Source organism: Papio anubis, chromosome 13, assembly GCF_008728515.1.
Source record: "Papio anubis isolate 15944 chromosome 13, Panubis1.0, whole genome shotgun sequence".
NCBI lineage: Eukaryota > Metazoa > Chordata > Mammalia > Primates > Cercopithecidae > Papio > Papio anubis.
The window spans coordinates 47,471,045-47,487,883 of NC_044988.1; the positions used below are offsets into that span (position 1 = coordinate 47,471,045).

Here is a 16,839-nt window from a genome sequence, read left to right on the forward strand (position 1 = left end):
GTCAGCTTCACCCCTGGGATGCAAGACTGGTTCAACATATGCAAATCAATAAATGTAATCCATCACATAAACAGAACTAATAACAAAAACCACATGATTATCTCAATAGATGCAGAAAAAAGCCTTGGATAAAATTCAACACCTGTTCATGCAAAAAACTGTCAATAAATTAGGTATTGATGAAATGTATATCAAAATAATAAGAGTTTTTTATGACAAACCCACAGCCAATATCTTCCTGGATGGGCAAAATCTGTTTTCATTCCTTTTGAAAACTGGCACAAGACAAGGACGCCCTCCCTCACCACTCCTATTCAACATAGTATTGGAAGTTCTGTCCAGGACAATCAGGCAAGAGAAAGAAAGAAAGAAAGCGTATTCAGATAGGAAGAGAGGAAGTCAAATTGTCTGTATTTGCAGATGACATTATTGTATATTTAGAAAACCCCATCATCTCAGCCCAAAATCTCCTTAAGCTGATAAGCAACTTCAGCAAAGTCTAATGATACAAAATCAACGTGCAAAAATCACAAGCATTCCCATACACCAATAATAGACAAACAGAGAGTCAAATCATGAGTGCACTCCCATTTAAAATTGCTAAAAAGAGAATAAAATACCTAGGAATACAACTTACAAGGGATGTGAAGGACCTCTTCAAGAACTACAAACCACTGCTCAAGGAAATAAGAGAGAACACAAACAAATGGAAAAACATTCCATACTCGTGGATAGGAAGAATCAGTATCATGAAAATGTATAGATTCAATGCTATTGCCATCAAGTAACCACTGACTTTCTTCACAGAATTTAAAAAAACAAAAAAACAAAACTACTTCAAATTTCATATGGAACCAAGGAAGAGCCTGTATAGCCAAGACATTCCTAAGCAAAAAGAACAAACCTGGAGGTATCATGCTACCTGACTTCAAACTATACTAAAGGCTACAGTAACCAAAACAGCATGGTACTGGTACCAAAACGGATATATAGACCAATGGAACTGAACAGAGACCTCAGAAATAGTACCACACATCTACAACCATCTGACCTTTGACAAACCTGACAAATACAAGCTATGGGGGAAAGATTCCCTATTTAATCACTGGTGTTAGGAAAACTGGCTAGCCATATGCAGAAAACTGAAACTGGATCCCTTCCATACACCTTATACAAAAATTAACTCAAGATGGATTAAAGACTTAAATGTAAAAACCCCAAACTATAAAAAGCCCAGAAGAAAACCTAGGCAGTACCATTCAGGACATAGGCATGGGCAAAGACTTCATGACAAAAACACCAAATGCAATTGCAACAATAGCCAAAATTGACAAATGGGATCTATTTAAAGAACTTCTGCACAGCAAAAGAAACCATCATCAGAGTGAATAGCCTACCTATAGAATGGGAGAAAAATTTTGCAGTCTATCCATCTGACAAAGGACTAATATCCAGAATCTACAAAGAACTTAAATTTACAAGAAAAAAACAACCCCATCAAAAAAATGGGCCAAGGATATGAACAGACACTTCTGAAAAGAAGACATTTATGTGGCCAACAAACATGAAAAAAATGGTCATCATCACTGGTCATTAGAGAAATGCAAATCAAAACCACAATGAGGTACCATCTCATGCCAGTTAGAATGGCGATCATTAAAAAGTCAGGAAACGACAGATGCTAGAGAGGATGTGGGGAAATAGGAACGCTTTTACACTGTTGGTGGGAGTGTAAATTAGTTCATCCATTGTGGAAGGCAGTGTGGCAATTCCTCAAGGATCTAGAACCAGAAATACCATTTAACTCAGCAATTCCATTACTGGGTGTATACCCAAAGAATTAGAAATCATTCTCCTATAAAGACACATGCACATATATGTTTATTGCAGCACTATTCACAATAGCAAGGACTTGGAACCAACCCAAATGCCCATCAGTGATAGACTGGATTAAGAAAATGTGGCACATATATACCATGGAATACTATGGAGCCATAAAAAGGGATGAGTTAATGTCCTTTGCAGGCACATGGATGAAGCTGGAAACCATCATTCTCAGCAAAGTCACACAGGAACAGAAAACCAAATACCGCACGTTCTCGTTCATAAGTGGGAGCTTAACTATGAGAACAGATGGACACGGGGAGGGGAATATTGCATACTGAGGCCTGTTGGGGGGGGGGTTAGGGTAGTAATAGCACTAGGAGAAATACCTAATGTAGATGACGGGTTGATGGGTGCAGCAAACCACCATGGTATGTGTATACCTATGTAACCTGCATGCTCTGCACAAGTATCCCAGAACTTAGGGTATAGTAAAAAAAAAATTTATAAATCCTTCAGAATGGTATCGTTTTATCACTGTCGTCGCCTGCTGAAGCTAGTAGAATCAAATAGCACGTCAGTGTGTTTCCATTTCAGAGTATCAAAGTTAACAAGTGTAGTAGCTGCCCAGTAGCTGGAAGCAGCAGAGTCAACCTGGCTCCATCACATTTATTCAGTGTTGATCTGTACTCTAGGTACTTCCCTAGGCCTGAACTGCTGAACATCATGAACAGATAGAATTGGCCTCAAGTCTCAGTAAGGCTACAGACCATAGAATCCTAATGGGATTTGATGCTGGAATCATTCATGGTTTCAATAAGTATTTCCTGAGCTTGAGCCAGGGAGCCCTGAATGTGTCATATTGGCAGGGAGGCAGTCAGTCCCTGCCTTCAGGACTCTCACAGTTCAGTGGGGGAGATTTAAATGGGAACACATTTAAAATATATCTACGATACAGTATTACAAAGGGCTGCAATAAAGATCTCCCTCCTTCTGCCCACAGTGGTCTAGAGCTGTGGCTGAAAAGGCATTTGTCAAGTGGGCAAGGAAAAAAATGTATCCCAGGGATAGGACAGCATGTGGAAAGACACAGACAATTACATATTTGTCGAATGCCTTTTACGTGTTGTTCTGGGTACTAATGATAAAACAGCAATTAAAGTTCCAATTCCCACCGAGCTTACATCCTAGTAGAATGAGAAAATGTATAGTATTTAGGCAATAACAAATAGTTTAGTATAAAATAGGGGAAGTGGTGAAGATGAAACTCGGGTACAGATTAGGGGTAGCTGCCATCTGAAGGGTCTTGAAGGACAAGTTTAGGAATTTGAACTTTAACCTGTAAGGTGGTTCCAGGGACTATTGACTAGTTTATCATCTGGAGGGCAAGATTGGTGGCGACTTCCTGTGGATAAAACTAAAACCACATGGTATATCTAAAAACTCAGTAATATTCATCCTGGCATTTGCTTGAGCAAAAGTCCTGGAGTTGATTTTATATCCTCTGTTGGATGGGTATTAAGTGCCACATCATTGTATCTAAGAGGACTTAAAAAGGAGAACAATTAGAGTAAGAGTAGGAGTTACAGGAAATGGCTGCTAAGTGATGGCCTTATGCACTGGCCTTGGCCTTGAACCTGAGTTGCTTTTGCCTGGCAGTGGTGTGGACTGTGCATATGACTTCACCTGAGGCAGCCAGATGGATAACTGTGTTTGCTATGCCAAGACGATCCCACTGGGTATTTTAAACATTCCTGGAGCAACACAAAACTTCTGTACAAAGCCTAGAAATGTGTAAGCTGGGAACCAATTTTTCACCCTCAGTTTGAAAACAAATCAAACCTGTTGATTCCTGTCTGCCCCCACCCCAGGCTCTCCAACTGTCTTAAGGTCCTTGAAAGAGCCCAACATACAACTCTCTGCAAAGATGATTGATTTTTTTTTAATGACAGTCACTCTAATAGCTTAGACTCCAGTGGAAAGAGTATTTTTAATGATATTTTTATGAATGATGTGCTGCTTCTGGCCACCAGCCACTAACACATATACTTCTGTTCTTTAGAGTACTAATAAGGGACACTGATTCATTTACATTTGGCCAAAGGCTTGGATTAAAAGTATAGTCTGTGGAGATAATAAAGCTTCTTCTTTTATACAGATCAAACTCATGACTGTGGCCTGAAATAGCTCTTTAACCAGTGATTCTCAAAATTTTCATGTGGATTGGAATCACATATGACTATTTAAAACACAGATTGCTGGGCTATACTTTCAGAACTCCTGATTCAGTGGATATGGGGTAAGATCCAATAATTTGCATTTCTAACTAGTTCTCAGGCAATGCCGATACTGTTCGTCCTCCAGACAACTCTTTGAGAACTATTTATCTTGTATTCCAAATTTCCCTGACTTATTGGAAAAGAATTTTCGGGGGAAGAGTCCTCAGATGCTAATATTTTTTTCAGTGTCAGGTGATTCATTTGGAAAATGCTGTTAAGTCACCCCAGGTGAGTTACATGATCATTATTTCTAACTTATTTTAACAATCATTCAAAGAAGTGGTTCTCAACTTTGGACACACATCAGAATCATAGAGAGTTTTTAAAAAATTACCAATCTCTGGGTCAAACCTCCAGAGATTTTGATTCAGTTGGTCAAATGAAGCCTGGCATCTGTCTCTTTTTGAAAGCTCTCCAAGGAAAGGATAGTCTTTCAAATAAACAGTGTTTGAAAAATCAGATATCTACATGCAAAAGAATAAAATTAGGCTCTCGTACAAAATTTAACTTGAGATTTTTTAAAAACTTAAATGCAACACCTGAAACTGTAAAACTCCCAGGACATCAAGAGTGTTGTAGGAGTTTCCTAGAGGAAAATATAGGGAAAGAAACCTCTTGACATCTTGGCAACAACTTGATTGGTATGACTGCAAAAGTGCAGGTAATGAAAGCAAAATAAATGGTAGGATTACATTAAACTACAGAGCTTCTGCACAGCAAACAGTCAACCAAATGAAAAGGCAACCTATAGAATGGGAGAAATAATTTGCAAACCATATATCTGATAAGGGGTTAATATACAACATATATAAGGAACTCAAACAACTCAGTGGCAAAACACCAAATTACCCAACTAAAAGAAAAATGGGCAAAAGACCTGAATAAACGTTTCTCCAAGGACAACATAAAATGCTGACAGGTATGTGAGAAGATGCTCAACATCTATAATCACTAGGGAAGTGCAAATCAAAACCACAGTGAGATATCATCTCACATCTGTTAGGATGATTATTATCAAAAAGACGAGAGATAATGAGATCACTTGGACTCGGGAAGGGGGACATCACACACCGGGGCCTATTATGGGGCGGGAGGAGGGGGGAGGGATTGCATAGGATTTATACCTGATGTAAATGACGAGTTGATGGGTGCAGCACAGCAACATGGCACAAGTATACGTATGTAAAAACGTGCACGTTATGCACATGTACCCTAGAACTTAAAGTATAATTAAAAAAAAAAAAAAAAAGACGAGAGATAGCACGTGTTGGTGAGGGTATGGGGAAAAGAGAGCCCTGGTTTGTACACTGCTGAAGGGAATGTAAATGAGTTCAGCCAATATGGAAAACAGTATGAAGGTTCTTCTCAAAATGAAAAGTAGAAAAATGATCTAGTAATCCTACTTCACGGTATATATCCAAAGAAGATAAAACAGTATCTCAAAGTGATAGCTATACCTCCATATTTATTGCAGCATTATTCACAATAGCCAAGATATGGAAATAACCTAAATGTCCATGGATGGATGAATGGATAGGAAATTGTGGAATATATGTAGAATTGAATTTTATTCAACCTTTAAAAATAAGAAAACCTTGTCATTTGTGACAATGTGGATGAACCTGGAAGACATTATGATAAGTGAAATAAACTAAACGTAGAAAGGCAAATACCATCGATCTTGCTGATATCTGGTGTGGAATCTAGGAAAAAAGCCAAATCCATAGAAGCAGAGAGTAGAACAGTGATTACCAGGGGCTAGAGGAAGGGATGGGGAAAAGGGTAGATGTTGGTCAAAGGCTACAACTCTCTGTTATAAAATGAACAAGTTCTGGGGGTCGAATGTACAGCATGGTGACTTTGGTTAATAATACTGTATGCTTTACTTGAAATTTGCTAAGAAAGTGTATCTTAAGTGTCCTCAACAAACACACACACACACACACACACACACACTCACGTGAGCAGATTTTAACTAAGTTTGGTGATGGATGTGTTTGCTAATTTGATTGTGATAATCATTTCACAATGTATCCATATATAAAATCATCACATTTGTACACCTTGGATATATACAATTTTTGTTTGTCACTTATGCCTCAGTAAATTTGGGATGGCGAGCCCTCCAGTATTTCTCATGTTCAGCCAGGGTTTGGCTGAAAGCCTGCTAAAAGGCCTTTAGTCCCCATCTTTACCAGACTATTTGCTTCAGCACCAGCCTGCTCACCCCCAGGTCTTTCCTTACACCCTTACACCTCTCTCCCTGGCCTTGGTGAAGTGCTTCTCCTCTGCAGAAGAAATATTTCCATCAAAACAGTCGGGACAAGATTGGAATTTAACAGTTTCCCCTGTTAGAAAGTACACTTCCTGAGAACAAACACCAGGGTTGAATTTTCCCTGAATCCCAGTGCCTAGAGAACCGGATTTAGCCAGCTCTTTAAGAAGTAAGCAGAACTGTTTTGTTTTCTGCACTGCTTAGTGCAGGACAACATAAGCCAGATCTGGCTCTGCCCCTTACCAGCCCAGAACACTGGACATGTTAGATATAATTTTAATCTTGCTGAGCTTCTGTTTTCTTTTCTGTAAATTGGACACCTCTTGGGCTAGTTGTGAACTTTAGAAGAGATGACTAATGTAATGCATGTCTCATGATGCAAAGTGTGTCATAAGCGATTTAGTAAATGTGGGTTATTTTTATGTTATGTTAATTTGCATTGGTGAGTTCACTGTATGTTCTTCAACATTATCGCTGTGAGAGAGGTCATAGTTTATCCATACCTGGCAATGCATTTTAGAGAATGGCCCCAAAGTGTGCTTTATGGACGGGTACTTCTACTTTCTTGAATTCTTAGACTAATGGTTTTCAAACTGTGGTCTGTGTCTGGTCTGACAATATCAGTCAGCACTACCTGGAAACCTGTTAGAAATGTAAATTCCTGGGTGCCACACCAGACCCACTGAATCAAAAACTCAGATTCTGAGTAGCAGTAATCTTGTGTTTCAACAAGCCCTTCAGAAGATCTGGATATACACTGAAGGTTATAAGATGCTGGTTTAGAAGAACCACTGTTTAAAAACATTTTAGCAACCTGATACACATTCCTAATTCTTTCTGAACCACTGGTTCCTGACCAGAAGAGAGAAGGATGACACCTCTTCCTTCCAGTGGTGTATCAGGTCTCCGAGGGGCTTATGTGATTTGAGAAAGTACCACAGAGATTCTGATATCTCCTCTAGAGGCCGTGTTTCCTGTAGCTGATTTTTTTTTTTTCGTATGTGATTTTAGGCTATACGTTTGGAAGTGATTCAGATTCAGCAAGTCTAATGGCTGAAGGATATTATATAGATGTATATTTAAAGGATATTATATGCCAAGCTGTATGCCAAGTGCTTTTATAGGTATAATTTTATAGATATAATTTTATTTAGTCCATGTGTCCACAACTTTATTATTGATACTTTACAAACAAATAAAGAGGCTGGGCACAGTGGCTCCTGCCTGTAATCCTAACACTTTGGGAGGCCAAAGTGGGAGGATGGCTTGAATCCAGGAATTTGAGACTAGCCTGGGTAATATAGCAAGACTCCATTCCTACAAATTTTTTTTAAAAATTTTCTGGGAGTAGTGGCACACCTGTACTATAGTCCCAGCTACTCCTGAGGCAGGAGGATCCCTTATGCCCAGGAGTTCAAAACTGCAATGAGCCATGATGGTGCCAGCCTGGGCAACAGAGTGAGACCCCATCTCTATTTAAAAAAAAAAAAACAAAACAAAACTGAAGATCAGAGAATGTAAGCAGCATGACTTTAATAACACGTAATAATGACGGAGCTGGATTTAAACTTCCTAAATCACGTGGAAATGTCTCTTTCAATTATATTTATATTTTCCACTTATTTTATGTGGCCTCAGTCTATTGATCTTTGAAATGAATTAAATACAAAACAGTCTCAACTTAATCATCCTGTTATTATCAGTTAACTTCACTGCTATGAACTATAGTAATAATATTTGTCCAACTTCACAACCAAGAGATTTAAAGGGAAAGTTTTCACTTCTGATAATGGCTGACTCTCCCTAGATAACTATGTAAACTCTCAAAGATATAAAAAATAAAAATGTGAAGACTATGGGGAGAGATAAAAAGCCACCTCACTCCTTGGCTTGTAGCTCCCCCATTCAGGAGGGAGTTTGACCCTTAAAAGAAGAGCAGTACATTTGCTGAGATCCATATCTATAGACTTCACATGGAAGAGCAACTATTAAAATGGCAGCTGAATTCTCACCAGAATGGAGTCTATAGTTGGCAGAATAATGTTCTCCCGCCCTAAAATGTCCACATCCTAATCACCTGAATCTGTGAATATGTTACCTTACATGGCAAAAGAAATGTGGTAGATGCAGTTCAAGATATGGCATGGAGAAGGGGAGGTTATTCTAGATTATCCCAGTGGGCCCAGCTGGAGTCAGAGAAACATATGTGTAGAAGACAAGAGAGATTTGAAGTGTGATAGGACTTGAAACACTGTTTCTAGCTTTGAAGGTGGAGGATGGGGGAGTTGCAAGCCAAGAAATGAGGTGGCCTCTAGAGTTGAGAACAGCCCTCATCTGACAGCCAGCAAGGAGACAGGGACATTCATCCTGAAAATGCAAGGGACTGAATTTTGCCAGCAATCTGGATGAACAAGAAAACAGATTCTTCCCTAGAGCCTCCAGAGGGAGTAATCCCTGCCAATGCCTTGATTTTTGTCATGTGAATTGCTAAGAAAAGGAACAGTTAAACCATGCTATACCTGAACTTCTGACCCATAGAACTGTGAGATAATAAATTTGTGTTGTGTTAAGCCACTAAGTTTGTGGTAATTTGTTATGGCAGCATTAGAAACTGATGCTGCAGAAAATGCATCAATATCTTTAAAGTCCTGAAAGAAAAACAAGTCCACCTATAGTCCTATATCCAACAAAAACATCCTTCATAAATGAAAGTGAAATAAACACACTATCAGATAAAGGAAAGCTGAGAGAATTTGGTGCCTGCAGATCTACACTGTAACAATTGCTGAAAGAGCCCTTCAAGATGAAGGGACATAATACATGATAGCAGATGGAACTCCACATCTAAAGGAAGAAATTATATATAAGAGGGTAAATACAAAAGACAGTTTTCTAAATTTCTTTTAGAAATAGCTGGTTTTTAATGCAAAATTCCAACATTACATTGTGAGGTTTATAAATGTATGGGAAATACATTAAAATGTTAACACGAAGGATGAAGAGAGGTTAATGGAATTGTGCAGTTGCAAAGTACCTCTATTTCTTGTGAAGAAGTATGATGTTAATTCTAAATAAACTGACAAAGGTGTGTATGTGTGTGGTAATATCCAAAAATGTGCAAAAAGATACAGTTAAGCCTTTAGAAAAATTAAGATGGAATGTTTTTAAAAATGTGTATTCAAAAGAAGGCAAGAATAAGAGGCAGAAATATAAAAAAGATGAGAAATAGAAAACAAATAACAAAATAATAGATATAAATACAACTCTATTAATAGTTATATTAACTATTAACTGAATAAATTCAGATTGACTGAATTAAAAAGTAATACTCAATTTTACATTATGTATATGCAACACACTTTAAACGTAAACCCACAAGTAAATTTTAAGTAAAACGATGGAAACAGATATGACATGTAGACAAGTAAGCATGAGAAAGTTGGCATGGCTCTGTTAATGTCATACAAGGTTAATTTCAGGACAATATGTATCACCCAATATAAAGATAGTTTGTAATAAAAAAAAGAGTTAATAAGAAGACAAAAGTATCATAAACGCATAGTAACAAAATTTAACAATGTAGAGAGCAAAAACTGACATATTAAAGGGAGAAAAACGTAAATCTACAAACATGGTTGACGATTTTTAAAAGCTCTTTCTTAGTGTTTGACAGTATAACTAGACAAAAGAAATCAGCAAGGATATATAAGATTTTATTAACACTATCAGTCACCTTGACCTGATTAACATTTATAGAACACAAAGCCAACAACTCACAAAACACATTTTTAAGTGCATTCTTTTCAAGTGCAGTTAGAGTATTTACCAGTGCATCACATGCTATATCATAAAATAAGGATCAGTCAATTTTAAAAGATTAAAATTTTACAAGATATGTTTTCTGGTGATAGTGGAAGTAAATTAGAAATCAATAATACTAAGATATCTAGTAAAAATCACCAAATATTTGAAAATTAAACATATATTTTAATCTATGAGTCAGGTAAGACATCAATGGGAGATTAATAAATATTCCAAACTAAACTATAATGAAAATGTTAGAATTTGTGGAATGCAGCTAACCTGTTGCTTAGAGAGAAATTTATAAACTTAAAGAATAAGAAAGGTTTAAAATATATCAATTGAGTTGCCCCTTTAAGATTTTAAAAGAGGAATACATTGAACCCAAAATAGGTAGATAGAAGGAAATAATAAAAATAAGAGCCAAAACCAATTATATAGAAAAAAATTAAAGTTCAAACTACAGTTTTTAAAAGATTAATAATTTTGTTAAACCATTAGCAGTATCGGGCACGGTGGCTCACACCTATAATCCCAGCACTTTGGGAGGCCGAGGTGGGCAGATCATCTGAGGTCAGGAGTTCCAGACTAGCCTGGCCAACATGGTGAAACCCCGTCTCTGCTAAAAATACGAAAATTAGCCAAACGTGGTGGCAGGCACCTATAATCCCAGCTACTCCGGAGGCTGAGGCGGGAGAATCGCTTGAACCCAGGAGGTAAGGGTTGCAGTGAGCCAAGATTGTGCCACTGCACACTACAGTCTGGGTGACAAGAGCGAAACTCTGTCTCAACAACAAAAATAAAAGAAGAAGAAGAAGAAGAAGAAGAAGAAGAAAAACAGAAAAACCATTAGCAATGCTGATAGAGGAGACAAGAAGAAAGAAAAAACACAAATCACCAATACCAGAAATAAGAGTGGTTATTATAGATCCATAGATAGTAAAATGATAAAAAAAAGAATATCATCAACAACTTTATGCCAATAAATACAGCAACCTAGATAAAATGCATACATGAATGCAACTTTAAAATGTTACAAGAAAAAATAAATAGAAAATATCAATAACTCTATTTTTTTCCCCTCACAAAACAACACACCAGGCCAGTTTGTTTAGACTAGTGAGTTTTATGAAGCATTTAAGGAAGAGCTAATACCAATCTTACACAAAATCTTTCAGAAAACAGAGGAGAGAATACTTTGCTATTTGTTTTGAGACCAGTGTGACCCTGATACAAAATCTGAGAAAAAAATATGTTGCAAGACAGGGATATTACACATCACTGTATCTCATAAATATTTGTAAAATTCTCTAACAATGTGTTGTAGATCAAGTACAGTAACATACAAAAAAAGATTAATAGAATATTAGCAGCCCAATTAATCCTAGGAATGCAAGGTTGGCTTGACATTTGAAAATCAATCAATGTGACATACCGCAATAAGAGAATTAAAAAAAAAAAAAAAACTATAGAATCAGCTCAATGGAGTCATAAAAATCATTTGACAAAGTACAACACCCATTTGTGATTTAAAACTTTTGGCAAATTAGAAAGAGAAGGAACTTTTAAAATCTGATAAACAGCATATAAGAAACCTAAAATTAGCATCACAGTTAATGGTAAAATAGTGAATCCTTTTCCTCTTAAATTAGAGCAAATCAAGGATGTTGCACCTCTATACAATATTTTACTGGGTTATTAAGTTAGAACAAGAAGAAAACATCCCCTAAAATTATCAAGAAAGAAGCCAAACTCTCTTTATTGACAGACAGTATGGCTTTATTGTCCTAAATCATCTACAAAAACACTTATAACCAGCAAGATCATAGGAAACAAATTCGATATACAAAAATCAGTTGTATTTCTGTATACCAGCAACAAATATTTGGAAATTAAAATTTAAAAATACTTCTTTTCAATAGCTTTAAACATATGAAATACATAAGGGATACGTTTAACAAAATACATGGAAAATCTGTGCACCTAAAATCGCAAGGGACTGCTTAGAGAAATCAAATAGGCCTAAATAAATGGAAAGATATGCTATGTACATGGGTTGGAAGATTCAAATTGTTAAAGATGCCAACTCTCCTCAAATTGGTTTATAGATTAAGTGCAATTGACTTAAATTGCAACAGGCTTTTTTGTAGATATTGACAAGCTGATTTTGTAATTTATATAAAAATGCAAAGGGCTCAGAAGAACCTAAAGACTTTTGAAAGGAAGAATGGGATTAAATAGGATTTATACTACCTGATTTCAAAACTTAAAGTAATAAAGGCAGTGTGATATTGTTCTGAGAATAGACAAAATAGATGAATGAAGCAGAATTGAGACCAGAAATATACCCATATGTATATTTACTTTTTACGAAAGCACCAAGTTAATGCAATGGGAAAAGAAAATCTTTTTAACGTGTATCCTAGAAAAAAGTGGATAAACATATGGGAAAAATGAACATTGATCACTACTTCACACTCACACAAAACTTAATTCAAAGTGGATGATGGGCCTAAACCTAAAAGCTAGAAATATCAAGCCTTTCGTAATAGCATAGGAGAAAATCTTGAGTGTCATTATGAAATAGAATACACAAATATATGTATATTTTTTACAGGGAGCACAAACAGTATTAAATGAAAAAATAATACACTACATCAGGCTGGGTGCAGTGGCTCATACTTATAATCCCAACATTTTGGGAGGCCGAGGCAGGCAGATCACCTGAGGTCAGGAGTTCGAAACCAGCCTGACCAACATGGTGAAACCTCATCTCTACTAAAAATACAAAATTAACCTGGCGTGTTGGTGTATCCCCTGTAATCCCAGCTACTAGGGAGGCTGAGGCAGGAGAATCACTTGAACCCGGGAGGTGGAGGTTGCAGTGAGCTGAGATCGTGTCATTGCACTGCAGCCTGGGCAACAAGAGCAAAACTCCATCTCAAAAAACAAAACAAAAAAAGAAAAACAAAAACACTACATCAAAACTTTAAATTTTGGTATCTTCACCAAAAGACAACATTAAGAAAATATAAAAGTAGGTCACATACTAAGAGGAAATATGTACAATACATATCTGATGAGAGACTTCTAAATCAATAATAATGAGGTAACCCAATTTCTTAAGTGGGCAAAAAAACAGACACTTCACAGCGAAAGATATGTGGTTAGCCAATAAATATATAAACAATGTTATCAGCAACATTCATCAGGAAAATGCAAATTATAATCACAAGAAAATATACACACTCAGTAGAATGGATATAATTAGAAGACTGACATCACTAAATATTAGCAAGAATGCAAAGCAACCAGAATCCTCACCTGTTGATGATGGCTATGTGAACTGGGACAACCTCTTTTAAAAGGTTCAACAATTTCTTAGAAAGTCAAACATATACCTACCCTATGACCCAGTGATTTTACTTTTGTGTATTTATCTAAGGGAGATGAAAACATAACATCCACAAAAATATATGCTCAAAGTATTCATTACCAGTTTTGTTCAAGCCAGCCTAATGTTGGAATTACCCCAAAAGTCCATCAACAATAGAATGGGTAACACAATTGTGATATGGTCATACCACATAGTATGACTTAGCAGTCTAAAAATAACTATCATTACATACATATTCATGTGGATGAATCTCAAACATTATGTTGAGTGAAAGAAGTCTGACACAAAATAAGATACACTATTGGATATATGTAGGGTATATATTTGTTTGTGCTGCTATAGCAACATATCAGACTGGGTAATTTAAAAATAATGGAAATTTATTTCTCACAGTTCTGGAGGCTGGGAAGTCCAAGATTAAGGTGCTATCCTCTGATCTGGTGAGAGTATCCTTGCTGCATTCTCACATGGTAGAAAGGGAAGATAATGTAATCTAGCTAGGTGTTGCCTGAAGCCTCTTTTAAAAGGATCTTTTTTTTTTTTGAAACGAAGTTTTGCTCTTTGGCTTAGGCTGGAATGAAGTGATACAAGCTCCACTCACTGCAACCTCTGCCCCCAGGATTCAAGCAATTCTCCTGCCTCAACCTCCCGCGTCACTGGGATTACAGGCATGCAACACTACGCCCGGCTAATTTTTGTGTTTTTAGTACAGACAGGGTTTCACCGTGTTGACCAGGCTAGTCTTGAACTCCTGACCTCAGGTGATCTACCCGCCTTGGCCTCCCAAAGTGCTGGGATTACAGGTATGATCCACCATGCCCGGCCTAAAAGGATCTTAATCCCAGTAGAGAGGGAGCAGCCCTCATGGCCTAATCACCTTGTAAAGGCCCCATCTCTTAATGCTGTCATAGTAGCAACAACTGAATTTTGGAGAGGATCAAGTTTCAATACGAATTTTGAAGGAGACAAAAATATTCAAACTGTAGCAGCTGTGATGTACTATAATAAGGCAAAACTTATCTATAGTAATTGGAATCAGAACAGTGGGTACCTCTGAGAAGGAGGGCTTAACTGGAAGGAGGCATCAAGGAATTTTCTGGGGTTTTGGAAATGTTCTGCATCGATTGTGGCAGTGATGTGGATGTATTTTTTTAATCAAAATTCATCCAGTTATACACTTAAGATGTGTGCCTTTTTCATATATGTAATTTTTTACCTCAAAAAAAAAAAAAAAGTAGAGATGGAGAGGAGTCAACAATTTGAGACTGGTTGCTAGACATTTTTGAAAAAACAGGTCATAGTGTGCTGGCATGCTTTGTATTTTACTAACTGTAAGAAAATACATTTTATTATACATTTGACATTTAATATATATCAGGCATCTTAAATATTAATCAAAAATTGATTTAGAAACATTAGAACCTTAGCACATTCCTCTTGAGTAATGGATTTTCACACATTGGCCTTGCATGGGTCCATGCATCCCTTCCCCCTTGGTAAATGAATGCAGGCTATTGAGGCTGTTTTGCAGATCAGAGCTTCATTTTCCATATACTTGACCACTTTATAGTATTTGAGTATTTCTCAGAATGCATTTTGCCTAATGTGGAACTTTTATATGAGAATGTCTCTAATATAAGGCTACTTGCCATTATTTAAGTGAAATATGACCTGTTGCTTGCAACTGGGTTTGAATGCTAAGTCAATCTTGAACAAAAAATTGAGACCAGTTAAATATTTTTTCAAAAGCCCTCTTTTGGCTAATACAAAGGGAAACAAAAAGCCAACAGAATTTTATATTTAAGATCTGTTTAGCAAATAAGGAATGATTTTTTGGTTTACAGTAGAGGGAAAACTTAGTGAAAGCTGATTAAAAATTTTTTCAAATTACTGGTACTCTACTTTTGAGTTTCATGGTAGATCATTTTTAGTTATATGCAGCTTCCTTCTAAAGAGCAGTGACACTCCTGTTTCTGTAATAACTGACTGGGCAAAAACCTCTGCTCTTCTGATACTGCATTTTACCAAATAACTGAAACATAAATAGAATTAGACTTATGGGTGTTGGGCATGATGTCATACTATGGTTATGCTACTCTTGACCTGAATGATCTATTCCGAAAGAATGAATTGAGGAGACCACTAATGATCCCAGAGTACAGTCAGGCCCCGTGGGCATACTTTCTCTTTTTATTTTAGGGGATTTAGAAGCTGACCTTTCAACCCAAAACGGGGGAATCTGGGCTCTTTCCTTAGCAGAGCTGGAAGTCAATCAGCCCAAGTAGGCATTTTTCCCCTCTTATCTGTGAAAAGTAACAGTATGTCAGAGATGTTCTCCTCATTTATAGATGTAGATACTATAATAACAACAAACTGGGCGACTTGGGGTTTCTAAAGCCTCAGAGTGAGGCAGAGATCAGCAACAGTTACACTTCAGGTTCCCAGTTCTTGATCCAATAGTTTAATGTCTGTTTTGTTAGGCAAGTGGACTTATAATCAGTTCATATGAGTGCCTTTGAGCTAATATAAGGATGATTATGAAAGGTCTCGACTAAAAGCTTAAAGAGTTATACGCTGAGTTTAAATAATTCAAAATAAATCCAATTAGGAAAAGAAATGTTAGGCAGAAATAGAACTTGCTTACCAATCTAACCAAGTTGGCTTCTCATTTATTCATTCAACCATGATATTTAGCTGTGTCGATTGTGGAAGCTCAAAGATATTTAAGATGGTTTTCCTGTTTGTTTGTTTGTTTCCTGTTTTAAAGTAACATACACTCTATTGTAAGAATAAGAAATCCACACCGGAAAGCTTGAATTAAGTAACAGGACAAGATTCAAATAATGTTATAGTATCTCTCTCAAAGAAGTGTTACAAGTCAAAGATCATCAGTGATTACACAGATTTTGAGAAGGAAACTGAATATCAAGGAAGAATTGAATCCTGTTTGCACAAAGTGCTTACGTGGGTGCCACTTCAGCTGTTTATCCAATTTGTTAGTTTTCACGGCTGTGCAGAGTGCATGTGTGTTCTCAGCAGAATGAAATGAGCTGCAGTTCTTATTATATGTATGTGTAATGGCTGGAGCTGCCTATTATAACTCTTCACACAATGCATTATAATCAGTTATTTTCCTATTTGTCTCTTTAACTATATTCAGTGCCCCTGAGGGCATGAACTGTGACATAACAACAACCAGCATTTATTAAGCTCTTACTGCATACCAGGTATCATTTTAAATTTCAAGTGTTTTCCATGTATTA

The 16,839-nt window shown here is 36.7% G+C and overlaps 1 protein-coding gene across 2 annotated transcripts in view; it reads left to right on the top strand.

Moving 5' to 3' along the window:
* ADAMTSL1 (ADAMTS like 1) overlaps positions 1-16,839 on the top strand; it is a 952,161-nt gene that overhangs the window by 374,197 nt on the left and 561,125 nt on the right. The gene's annotated exons all lie outside the window — the stretch shown is intronic.